The sequence below is a fragment of the Perognathus longimembris genome, chromosome 18 (genome assembly GCF_023159225.1).
Source record: "Perognathus longimembris pacificus isolate PPM17 chromosome 18, ASM2315922v1, whole genome shotgun sequence".
NCBI classification, from domain to species: domain Eukaryota; kingdom Metazoa; phylum Chordata; class Mammalia; order Rodentia; family Heteromyidae; genus Perognathus; species Perognathus longimembris.
In genome coordinates, this window is record NC_063178.1 from 22069090 (window position 1) to 22082762 (window position 13673).

Genomic DNA, 13673 nt, shown 5'->3' on the forward strand with positions numbered 1-13673 from the left:
TCTTGATATCCAACCTTGCAGTGTTTTACAGTGAGCTAGGGAGTAAAATGATCTTAAACATTTTTTTTCCCTATGGAAACATATTTTCAGTACAAAGGCGGTGATTTTTCTGTGTTTGGTATGCTAGGATATAGGCAAAAACAATCTAAACAACTAAAAAGACAAAATAAAATGTATGTATACTTTAATGGGTTAATTTTAACATATTGGTGCATTTTATATAATTTCACATTTTATGTGTGCATATGTTAAGTGGAGTCAAAATAGATTTTAAGAGAATTCTACTTAACAATAAAGAACAAAGGATATTTTTATAGCTTTCTTTTATCATTGTATCCTTGTCAGATTTTGGTATCAGGGCAATATTGGTTTCACAGACTGAGTCTGGCTGTGATCTTGCCCTTTGTATTTCATGGAAGGATTTGAGGGAAATTGGTATTAGGTTCCTTAAAGTTCTAACATACATTGATATGAATCCATCTGGTCTTGGGCTTTCCTTTGTTAGACTCTTATTATTGCTTCAATCTCATAGCATATTAGAGGTAAATTTGTATAGAAATGTATACATTCCCTCTAGATTTTCCAGTTCACAGGAATACAGGTGTTTTTTTTCTTTTCTTTTTATTGTCAAGGTGAAGTACAGAGCTATTACAGAGACATACCTAAGGTAGTGGACATACCTAAGGTAGTGAGTACATTTCTTGTCTAATTTGTTATACCCTTCCTCATTTTTCTTCCACCTTCCCTCCTCCCCAATTCTCCTACCCCCAAGCTGTACAGTTAGTTTACAACATATTTATTGCATTGGTTTGCCTTTTACCCTTTGTCTCACCATTTTAATGTTCCCCTTCCCTTCCCTAATTCAGACAGACATATAAAAAATATCCACAGTACCAGAATCAGATGCAGTGACAACAGGGGCTAAATCATAGGGAAGATGAACAGAAGAAAAAAGAAATAATTTCACATAGTACATTGAAAATAACATCAATGATAAACCACTTGTTTCCATATTTTGTAGATCATTTCGCTTAGCATCATCTTATGTGATCATATGTACATAGCTATTGTGCTATTGTGGCCATCTGCTAGGACTATCCTAGACATATGCCATACAGTTTTTTAAAAAGTGTTTCCTAATGAGCCTTTAGATTTCTTGGGTATTTGTTACAGCCCTTTTGCAACTGTAAATCTATTAATTTGGGTCTCTTCTTTCTTCTGGGGGAGTCAGTTTGGCTGTTTTTATGTAGAAAAAAAAAGAACATGCTATACTCTAACTCATTCTAAAAGAAAAAAAAATTAAGCAGTTCCTTGTTCTGATTCTGGCAATTTGCTATGGAGATTTTATATTTTTTCTCTTTCTCATAGAAATTTTTTTTCTTTCTCATCAATTCTTGTATTGTATTGTAGACTGCATTCCATTAATTTCTGCCCTAATCTTTACAATTTCATTCCATCTGCTAATTTGGGACTTGGTGGTTCTTGTTTTTCGGGAGCTTGAGGTGCATCATTAGGCTATTTATTTGAGAGCGCGCTCTTCACCTCTCTCTTTCCAAGGTAGTCCCACCCTTCCTTATTTCTTCAGTGACTCATGGGGTATACAACTACATACTGTTCAGTCTCCATGTGTTTGGGTATCTTCTGCAGTTTCTCTCGTTTTGAGTTCTAGTTTTATTCTACTGTGTATGAGAGAATATAGGGTGCTGTCAATTTTCTTATATCCATTAACACTTCATTTCTGTCCTAAAATACATTAAAAAAAACTTGAGTAAATCTCAAAAAAATTATAGTGAATGAAAAAAATCAATCCCCAAAGGTTACATACTTCCAAGATTCTATATATGCATTATTAAAATGAAAAAATATGAAAACAGATAACTAACCAGTTATTTCCAGGGTCTAGGGATGGAGGTGGAGATGTGAAAGAGTAAATGAGGTTGTCAAAGGGCGCCTTGAAAGAGAATTCCCATAAAGAGATGTCTGTCTTGACTGTGATAAGCACAAAAAGCTATACAATGGAGTAGGGTACCAGAAAGGTAGGCTGAGATGAGGAAGACTGTAGTTCCAGGCCAGCCAGGGCAAAAGTTTGTGAGACTCCATCTCAACAGAAAAGGAGCAACTACCTAGCATGAGGCCCTGTGTTCCAGCACTATAAAGAATCAGATAAATAGGTAGCTAAACAGCATTAACGTGTTTTCGCTGTATAAAAGATGGTTATTAGACAAACCAACCCTACTACAGAATTCCATTCTGGTTAAAAGTAGTCTTCTTTCACTTGCCCACATTATATCTATGTGGGCATCAGCTCATGAAGAAATGGAAATTTATGTAGACAAAAGGAAAAACATCTTGAGGTTGTAATGAACACAATAAAGAAGTGTTAATATCTTATGTAAAGTACATCTTGAATGTATTTGAAACTTTGAGATCATAATGATATAAACAACTATTTATAACATGAACTAAGAAAAAATGCTTCCTCTTTAGGTACTTTGAAGTATTAAAAATCACATAGAGTTAAATTACAAAGCTTGTACACTTGTTTATGCAGCTGGTCTTTAAAAAATGGAGCAACTTTAAACCTATGATTCTAATGGGCTTACTAGTGACACCCCAATCCTTTGAAAAATAAATGAAATATCATAAATCACTTGACAGTTCTTAAGCTTAGATTTTTATCATCAGACTTTAAAAATAAAAAGCAATACTTAAGGATAGAATCTTGTTGTGTGCCCTATAAAATTCAAGATAGAAAATAAATCATGCTAGTAAATGTGATTTGGACCCCTGACTTCAATACTTAACGATTAAATTGGCATAATATTTGTGTCTGTTCCTATGGGAATTCATACAAGCAGAGGAGCTTTTCTTACAAAATACTGCAGAAGTCTGGCACTTATGGTGATAAATGAAGCAATAAGGCTTTGGAATTGCAATTGTGTAAATTTAAGTACTTCATATAAGCAACCAGACTGCCATCCTGTTGGGATATGTAGTACTATGAATTCATTATTTGATATCCGAAGGAATGTTGGAATACTGACAAAGGGTAAGATACACGTTTAGGACCACATTATAGCTTGAGCTTTCAACCTTTGTATCTGGCAAATTTATTTAACAAAAAGTTCTTCACAGATTTTTTTAAGAAATGTTGAGATAAAAACATAAATATCTTGAAAATGATTAGGATTCAATGGAAGAATGGGGGTCTAGGTGCTAGCTAGAGTATCCTGATAATCTTTATCATAGTTAAGTTTCAAGAAAAATGATAGGATACATTCTCTATGACCTGGTTGTATGGTATAAATTAAATGATGGGCCACTGATCAGTTCAATTCATAACAGCATGTATTCAGAAGTCAGCTAGATCTGTCTAGGAGAAGAAGGTCAAAGCTAGACCTCCTGATTGTCTAGCCCATCTATTTTACAGGAGTTCTATCAAAGGAAATTCATTTGAAAGGTCAAAATATTACTTCTGTCTTTCTTGATGGTTTCATTTGCCCTTCATGTAAGTGAAAATCCATAATTCTTCTTTCCTTTCTTAAAGCAATAGTGACACAACTTCTGAGAAACAATCTCAGATTTATTCTATACCTAGATAAACTACAATCCTTTGGTATGACAGTAACTTTTCTAGTTCATTTCTAAGATGTAGTCACTAAAACCAAAGGCTTACTACCAGCTTAACCATATCAAGCTGTGAACTGGCATTTGACCAACATTTGAGTGAATGACTGAAATCAGTGACAAAGGAAAGCTTACTCCTTTAGATTTTGCATATATTATTGGTAATGAAGTATCCTGAATGATGATTTAAAATGAATTTTTTGTGGAGACATTATTAGTGAATTTTGAATGCACACCAAATGTTACTTCCGCCATCTGTGTTATAAAAACAAAACAAAACCCAACAACACAATGAACACCTGTTTTCCCCATTAGCCAGCTTAGGGAACAGAACACTACTGTTAACTCTGAAGTCTGCTTTATGGCTTTTCCCACTCCAATTCTTGTCCTTTCCATGCCTTCACTCAACTATTCTAATTTTTTTCTTTCCAGTGTTACCAAATGTATACCTAATCAATTTGTTTCCTTTTGGCAAGATTTTGGATGGACTTTTTATTATCTGGAATAATTCCTAAAGGAGTATTCTTATGTCTACTGTCTTTCTTTAATCACTTGACATAATGTTCATGAGATTCATCCAAGATGATGTATTTGGTTGGATATGCTTTAGTGACATATCTCATTGAAGGAGCTATTTCTACTTTTCTGGAAACTTATTATACATATTTTTCCACTTCAGTTCCCAATTTCTGTGCTTCAAAGTATTACTGAGCTGCCATGAACTCAACTAGTTAGATAATGACAATCTTTTTTAGACGGCTGACCTAATTTATATAATGGCTAACTTTTGTTTTTGTTTTTTTGCCAATCTGCTGGATATAGAACAGTATCTCCTTGTGATGATGTTAAAAGCTTGCTCTTTCATTCTTTCTTGTAAGGTAAATTGTAAATTAAAGGACACACATATTCTTAAGTAAACCATTCTGTGAATTTTTTCAATGCATATACCTGTAACACTGGTCAATCCCCGCCCTCTCCCTTAGAAGCCATGAAGGCTCACTGCTCTGATCCTTTCCTGTCATACTTCCATGTTGAGCTAGAGAAGTACTTTTTTTTTTTTTTTTTTTTGCCAGTCCTGGTCCTTGGACTCAGGGCCTGAGCACTGTCCCTGGCTTCTTTTTGTTCAAGGCTAGCACTCTGCCACTTGAGCCACAGTGCCACTTCTGGCCATTTTCTGTATATGTGGTGCTGGGGAATCGAACCCAGGGCTTCATGTATAAGAGGCGAGCACTCTTGCCACTAGGCCATATCCCCAGCCCTAGAGAAGTTCTTTACATGGTCCTCTGACAAATATGTTTTGCAAATACTTTTTCCCTGTGGCTTGTCTTTGTGTTCATGATGCTCTTTTGGTGAACACAAGATTTTATCCTGATAAAGTCTAATTTATAATTTTTCTATTTAAATATTTCTCTTTTCAAATCTTAAGAAAATTTTCTTTAAAAATTTAATATTTTTTTCCAATATTACTTAGGAAATATTTTCCAATGGACAAATGCAGAGAGGAATGGTGGTAAATACAGTTATTATACTCAATGTACACATGTGCAAGTGGAACTAGTGAAATTGAGGGGACTGGTAGTTTTGAGACAGATGTGGATGAGAAGGGTGGAAGGATGGGCGGCCGGATCAGGATGTACTGCACTCCTAAACTGACATTTGCAACTATTCCAAGGTAAGTATCTCCCTGTCTTTAAATCCGAAGATACTCTCTTATGTTTGATGATTGCTTTCTATCACAGAAGAAATGTCTGCCTACTTCCTAATTATAAGGATATTCTCAGCTGTTTTCTTCTCAGATCCTTATGGTTTTAACTTTTACATTTAGTACCATGATCAATTTTGAATTGGTTTAGTTGGTGCAGGTAAGAACTGAGATTCCATCCCACTGGGCATCTAGCTGTTCTAGCACCCCCTCAATGAAAATGCTTTTGTTCCCAGCTGAGTTGTGTACGTATATTTTGGTCTTTTTCTTTGCATCCATCTATTTGTTAATCTATATCACAACAACATATGCCTTCACTATTACAACTTTAAATCATGGTACAAAGTCAAGTCTTGCGGCCATGTTTTGAAGATGATGTAGCATATTATCAGTCTTTTCTATTTCATACAACTTAAAGTATTGGCTTGCAAAATTTCTAGAAAGTGGATTTTAATAAGAATTATATTGAGTTTATAGATCAATTTTTTTGAAAAGCAATTGAATTGAGTTTCCAATCTGTGAATAAAGCATCTTTCTTCATTTGTTTAAGTCTTCTTTAACTTTGCTCAGTACTGTTCTGTTCTTTTTTTTTTTTTTTTTTTTTTTTGCCAGTCCTGGGGCTTGGACTCAGGGCCTGAGCACTGTCCCTGGCTTCTTTTTCCTCAAGGCTAGCACTCTGCCACCTGAGCCACAGCGCCCCTTCTGGCCTTTTCTATATATGTGGTGCTTGGGAACCAGATCCAGGGCTTCGTGTACATGAGGCAAGAGCTCTTGCCATTAGGTCATATTCCCAGCCCCTTAATGTATTCATTTTATTAAATGGAAGGGAAGATATAATATTGGTAGCTAAAATTTAAAAAATGCTCATTTCTTAAGATTACTCTATCTCTGAAAACATTAAATACATTAAACTTGTAAGCAGTTAAAATTATATAATATATAACATACTATATAATAAACACGTAAAAATATTATATCTCTATAAACCTATGTAACATAATATTATATCTATATACACACCGTTTTTGAACTCAGGGCTTCACACTTGCTAGAAAAGCATTGTACAGCTGAGCTATACCCCCAGCCCTTTATTTGTATTGGTCATTTGGAGACAGGGTTTTGCTTTGGGGCTAGGCTTGTGTTTGGACCACAGTCTTATTTTACCCTTCCCAATATAGCTAAGACAACAACCATTTGCTACTGTGCCCAGTTCTTTTCACAGAGAAGAAATTGATGACACGTCTCTTGAATGTGTTGGTTTGCTTGTTTGTTTTGCCTGTGTGGCCTTGAACTGTGTTTCCTCTAATCTCCGCTCTACACACAGTTCTGATGTCCCGCATGCACTACCATACCCAGATACTGGATGAGAAGAGGATCTCAAGTATATGCCTGTTCTGGACTTGAACTATGATCCTCTGGATCTCAATCTCCTAAATAGCTTGGATTAGTACCTGGCTTCAACAGTGTATTTTGTATACAAGAGTACAAATATTAAGCAAAATAAATGGGACAAGGACTTTAACACTTGGCAATAAAATAAAGCAGATAAACTATAACAACACATATGCTGGAAATAAGAACAAACTTTTTATAGTCTGCTCTCATGTTAACTCTATTCTGAGACAGAAAAGGCATTAGATCACTTTGATCTGCAGGTGCATTGAACCTTGAGGCATAGGGCTTACATTACCGAACTGATTCAAGGTCCTCACTCCCCTCCCCAATTATTATTATTTCTGGCTCACTTAGTCATAACCAGGAATTTCAAAGGGAAGATAAAAGCAGGAAGTATATAAGTTTCACTTCACAAGTCTCTTTGTTTTCTGCTAAAGACAGGCCTTCGTCTAACACTCTTTAAGATTTCCTAGTAAACCTTCTTTCCATTGCAAATTTGTTCATGTCATATCATTTTCCCTTCTCTTGCTTTCTTTTCCTTTCCTTCCCTCTCTCCTTTCCTTCCTTCCTTTCTTTCTTCCTTCCTGCCCTCCTTTCTCTCCCTCTCCTTCTTTTATGTAGCTCAGAATGACTCTGAACATACTACCTCCAACCCCAGCCTTCAGAGTGCTGGAATTACAGGTGTGGCCTCTTAGCTTCTTTTCCATCTCTCCTCTTTTGAAGACTTTTCTTCTAGTACTTTGCCTTTTAACTTTCTTCAATAATCTCCTTGACTAAATTTTCTCTCCTCTTGATGGTCTTCTGCAAGATTTATTCTAATGCACTTCTCATTGTTCTAAATTCTTTCATTCAGTTGATGGGGCAGGATAGAGCCCTAAGCTCATTTACAATTCTTTTGATCAGTCCTTTCTAGATTTTCAAAAAAAAAAAAAATCTTATCTGAGGTGTCATAGCAAGACCACAAGATACAACATATTCAGGAAGAAGTAACACATCTAAACCAAATACTTATTCATCCTTCATTAGATGGACTAACACAGGGAAAATAATAAGTTTGAGGTCTTTCATTTAATTGTTGAATTCAATCTGTGACTCTAGGTTTTTCTGGAATTATTTTTATTTCTTTTAGAAGTACTCTCCTCTAAAGAAGTTGTTGTATTATTCTTTTTTCAACCAAGGGAGGGAAATTAATAAAGTATATAAGTACCAGTCTCTCTTTACTGGGTAGTTCTATCTGCTCTGTGGTGAGCTGGCATTTCTGGGTAAGCAAATTGAAGAACACAATTCATGGCTTGGATTATTCAGCACTCTGGCTGCAATGTTAGCAGCAAAGAACACTGCCGCTCTTGCTCAGCTAAACTGTTTTTCTCATCTGCTCCCATCACAAGGGTCAAGGGTAGCAACAGCAAAGTAAAACCAGTAGAAAAGCTGTTTAGATACTAGATTTCTTTACAACAGGAAAAAGAAATAAAATACTCTTCTTCAGAGAACTTTAGTGAACTTCCTCAACTTCACCATGAACTGACCTTTAGAAATTGCTATGAAAACTTGTAGCTACATTATGTTTGTTCAGAAAGTTGAACCTGTATGCAAACTCCTGTGTTTATCTGATTGATGGTCTCAAGTTTCTTTTTCCAATCTTTCCTTTCAAAATGAGACTGCTAAAAAGTTGTGACTTTTTCTACTTTTTGGAGACCTTAAAAGCCTGAAAATATGTCAGTTCTCTCTTAGGGAATATTATTGGAACACAAAGTTCATTTGCAAAGGTTCACTACAAAAGCTTTCAGCCCTGTGACAAGGTTTTATGGTTGCTACAAATCTTTACCTTGCAAAGCTAGGTTTACAAAGTCTGTCTTCTAGATGTGGGCTCAATAAAAGAAAGGAATATCTTTTTAAAAATTCTTTTAAGTTCAAAAGAACTTTGCTGACATATTGTAAAGGTAATTTGGACAAATACATAATATTTAAGTTACCTAGTTCTTCTCTTAAAAATCCTTTTTTTCCAGTGTTTTAGTTAGGATTTATGTTAATATAACAGGGTTACAGTAGGGAGAAACAGAGAAAGAGGAAAACAAACTGGAGTTAAGGACTCAAAATGGCAGCTGTTATGAGCTGTTATAGCAGTGTAGCCACCTCCCACCACTAGACAATGGTTCTGGGTGGTAAAATGGGTGAGGACCACTCATAACATACGTAACCTTCAGAACTTTTGCCATAGCTGCTATTTTTCACATTTTTGCATTGAATGAAATCTGAAGCTAATATAATTTCTTGCTGTATACATACTGCAACATACCTGCCTAATTCCCCTGACAAGTTCTCTTTGAGGTCCAGCAACTTCATAAAGCCAAGGCACCCAGCATGCCCTTTCAATATAGAGATTCAAGTTGTCGTTTATTCTAGTTTAATCTCAAAATGCTGATTTTATTTCAATGATTAGTTTTCGAAGTGTGTTAATAATTATACATATAATGGAGTTTTCCGACCAATCTACTATCTGGAGCCTTCACACTGACTGAGCTACATTTGGGTCTGCATGAAGACAATCTAAGAGATATGTAGGCACAGAGTTTTAAGATAATCAATTTCCAGGTCCTCTACTTTTTTTCTTCCTAACAGTTTGAATATTCTAGCAGCTGAGGTATCATGCCAGCCACTTTCCCCATCTCACAATTCTTTCTCCGACTTTACATGAGAGACATATTACTCTTGGGATGCAAAATCCTCCAAGATACTGAAAGAGGGACAAACTAAGGTAACACTATCTGTGAATCACCTTTTAATGAATGCACTAAGACTTGGCCTCATTCTTTTACTGTCTCATATATTTTACTAAGAAATAAAATATTTGGGCCCATATTATTATACTGTAAAGCAGAAGCATACTAAAATGAAGCAGCAAGTAAGGACATTGACTTCAGAACTTTACTTTTTCATAGCCGTAATATTAAAGAAGCATCTCTCCAAAAGACTAGTTGAGCATGAAGAAAAGAATCAAAGGCTGCAGTACCTGGTATCCAGGCAACATAGGGTAAGGCTCTGTACCTTATCTATTCATCTGTACTAAGGTTAGAATTCAGTCAGGTGACGGTTGTCATGGTGGCACACATTAACGTATTTATTTGAATTTTAAAAAATCATGTTGGACTTTTACTGAAAGGAGAGAGCTGATTTGAAAGATAAATGTAAAAAGTGAAGACTACTTATGTCAGATTAAATGGCAACCATTTTCCTTAAACAGTGATCCACAGCTGCCAGGCTTTGAGAAAAAAATATATTTAAGATACATACTCAAAAATTCTCTCAAAAATTGTATATTGGAAAATGCATGTTAAATTTGATATTCCTATAACTATTTCTTGGTACAGTCAGATAAGATGCCTTTATGCAAAAGAGAAATAAGTTTATCTATCCTTTGATAAGTCTTTGCCAAGTCTCCTTTGATAAACTTCCCGAAACTGAGAAAGTCATAGCAATCCTGTGGCACGTCAAATGATTTCTGGGTTTTTGCTTTCTCAAATGATCATTAAAATAATGTAACTCATAGATCACTTTATGATTTTTGGTCACTAATCCCGAAGGCTGAGCAAAGTTAAACGATGCAGTTGCTGGACTGCTGTTGGCAAATGGATATTTCACAACTCTGAGATGCATACTTGGCTCTTCTCACCACTCTCTGCTCTAATCCCTATCACTTCCTGATTCTTCTGTATCATCACTTTTCTCTTGAATGACTTTCAGTTTTGCTCTCATTTCTTTTGGCATTTGTTTCTTCTTCAATGTCTTCCCACTAGTTCTGTTTCTGAATGTACAGTCTCAGTTTCATAGTCAAATTTAATTATAAGTATTAATTATAACATTTAAACATTTCCCCATTGAATGAAGTAGCCTATTTTATGAGCTTTCATGTGTCAATGTATTGCCCCAGCACCACACAAGGAAAACCCTGTCCACCCTCTCCACACTGATCTACAAGACCAGTTTTGTTATAAACCAACTTTCCACATATAGATGAATCTTTTTCTGAATTCTTGATCCTTTCCACTGGCCAGTTTATATCCTTACACCATATACTGACTTCATAGTTTTATACTTAGTTATGGTATAAAGGCACAGAACTATCTCCTTGATACAGGTAAAAAAAAAAAAACCCATCTTGTTCCTTAGGTCTACATTTGTCATTTCTAGATGTCGGTTTTTCTATGACTTCAAAATTATGATATCAAGTATCACCAAAACATCAATGATAACATGCCAAAAACTCTAAAATCTGTTAAAGATTTGATTCTATGTACAATAAGATTGAACTTTTTTTACAGCATTAAACCTTCTAATCTATTAACATAATATATTCTCTGTTTAATTAAATTATATTTAATGTCTCTCCAATTTATAACTTTCTCAATAAAATTCCAAGACATTACTTACTAGATTTATTCACAGGTTATTTATATTGTGTTACTATGTAAATTATCTTTTAAAATTATACTTTCTATAAGCAACCACCACTCCCTACAATCTATGATTTTGCTTTCCATGTATTCAGTTACTTGAGGTCAACCATGTTCCAAAATTATTTCATGGAATTTTTCAGAAATAGGGAATTCATAATCTTTTTTCTTTGAGTACTTTTTATTAATTATTATTATTATTATTGCCTTATGTCAGTTATATACAGTTATATAGGGGGATTTTATTGTTGCATCTTTGGGTGTACACATTTTCTTTGCATTCTAACCAATGTTGCCCTCACACTCCTTGCACCCTTCCCTCTAGAATTAGCATTCTCAAAAGGTTTTCTGGTTCCTTTTTTTTTTATTGGTGCCAGTTCTGAGGCTTGAACTCAGGGCCTGAGCAGTGTCCCTGAGCTTTGCTGCTCAAGACTAGTGCTCTGCCAGTTGAGCCATGCCTCCACTTCTGGCTTTGGGGTGGTTAACTGGAGGTAAGAGCCTCATGGATTTTCCTACCCAGGCCGGCTTCAAATCATGATACTCAGGTCTCAGTCTCCTCAAGTCTCAAGGATAACAGACTTGAGCCACCATTGCAAAGCCCTTGTTCCACTTTTTTTCCATCTCCTGTACCATATTTAAGAAGAATATAGCTTATCATATACAGTGGGACTTTAAGGACGGTAAATCTATACATTTTCACACTTTCATGTTTTATTTTACTGCCATCCTTATTTTCATGACTTTTTTATCTTTCTAGATTTTTTTTTACTTTCTTTTTCTAAAAAATTTAATTTTATTATCAAGGTGATGTACAGATGGGTTACAGTTACAGACATAAGGTAATGAGCACATTTCTTTTTTTTTCTTTTTTTTTTTTTGGCCAGTCCTGGGCCTTGGACTCAGGGCCTGAGCACTGTCCCTGGCTTCTTCCCGCTCAAGGCTAGCACTCTGCCACTTGAGCCACAGCGCCGCTTCTGGCCGTTTTCTGTATATGTGGTGCTGGGGAATCGAACCTAGGGCCTCGTGTATCCGAGGCAGGCACTCTTGCCACTAGGCTATATCCCCAGCCCATGAGTACATTTCTTGTTGAACATTGTTACCTTGTTCCATTTTCATAATTGTAAGTAGTCTATTTCGACAGTATTTTATCTTCTTTATCCTTCTACGACTTGGTTAAGTTTCAAATTGCACACCATTCTCAACAGTTTGACAAAACCCCATGTCATCCTGTGTGGTATGGCTGAGGTTGCTAAGGTCTATGAGAACAAACCTAAAGATAGTCATGCAAATTTTGCTAAAACTGCAAAAAATATAGCCAGAGTCAATGTTAAGTACTTTGTTAAGAAAAGTCATTAGGTTTATGGGTGAAAGTTATAAACAGAAAATGTATTCTTGTTGGCAACCTGTTGTACCAGAAAACATTGGGCTAATATGAAGATAGGTATAAGCAAGGACTCCATCATACAAACATCACCAAACATTGACTTCACACAAAGAATGTTTTATAGACTTATTTATAGGTTTAGACATCATCTAGATCTGTCTGTACATAAAGAAGCCATTGCCACATTTCTAGCAGAATTGAAGAAGTTGATCAAGGAAACAAGAAACTACCCAAGACAAGTCTCTAGTTATAATGAAACCAGGCTCTTCTGAATGAAGATGCTCTACAGAGGCTATGTTCATCGCAAAGAAGGCACTAAGGCATAAAACACAAAGGAGAGATCAGATCTTCTACTGTGTGCAATGCTTCAGGAGACAATCAAACAGGTGTAGTGCATACAGCAAAGAATCGACAAACTCTCAAAAACAAAAACTGTATTTTGGGAGAGACACCAGAACTATATAATTTTTATTACTGTCTCTATAATTATCCTATTTTACCAGCTACTTTGGCAAATCTCATACAATGCCTAATTTTCTAAGTGAAACTTATTATAGTAGGAAAGAACATAGTACACACAGGGTTCAGTACTACCTGCAGGGCTGGGAATATGGCCCAGTGGCAAGAGTGCTTGCGTCCTATACATGAAGCCCTGGGTTCAATTCCCCAGCACCACATATACAGAAAATGGTCAGAAGTGGCGCTGTGGCTCAAGTGGCAGAGTGCTAGAGCAAAAAGAAGCCAGGGACAGTGCTCAGGCCCTGAGTCCAAGGCCCAGGACTGACCAAAACAAAAACAAACAAACAAACAAAAATACTACCTGCAGCTTCAACATTCACTGGAGGGCTTGAAACATATCCCTAAGAGATGATAAGGACTTCTGCTACTGTAGAAACTTCAGTGTGAAGAAATCTGGCATGTAACCAAATGATCAGGGCTAACACCACAAGCAATGAGTCATACTGATGTAATTTACCACCCAATTGAATGTGCTACCATCAAAACACTAGACAAATCCAAATGGAGGCCTACTGTATAAAAGACATAACTTGTATTCTTTTAAAAGTGTCATACTATGCAGCTATGTCTCTGAGTCACCTTTTCCACTTCGAAA

At 35.8% G+C, this 13673-nt stretch overlaps 1 protein-coding gene across 11 annotated transcripts in view; it reads right to left on the reverse strand.

Annotated features, from left to right (window-relative positions):
* Znf438 (zinc finger protein 438) overlaps nt 1-13673 on the reverse strand; it is a 132521-nt gene that overhangs the window by 50254 nt on the left and 68594 nt on the right. The window contains exon 1 of one of the 11 annotated variants that reach the window (XM_048367928.1): nt 1609-4610. The exons of the other annotated variants lie outside the window; for them this stretch is intronic. The gene's annotated coding sequence lies outside the window, so the exon portion shown is untranslated. Of the gene's footprint in view, nt 1-1608; nt 4611-13673 lie in introns of those variants that run through there. 11 annotated transcript variants of the gene reach the window in all.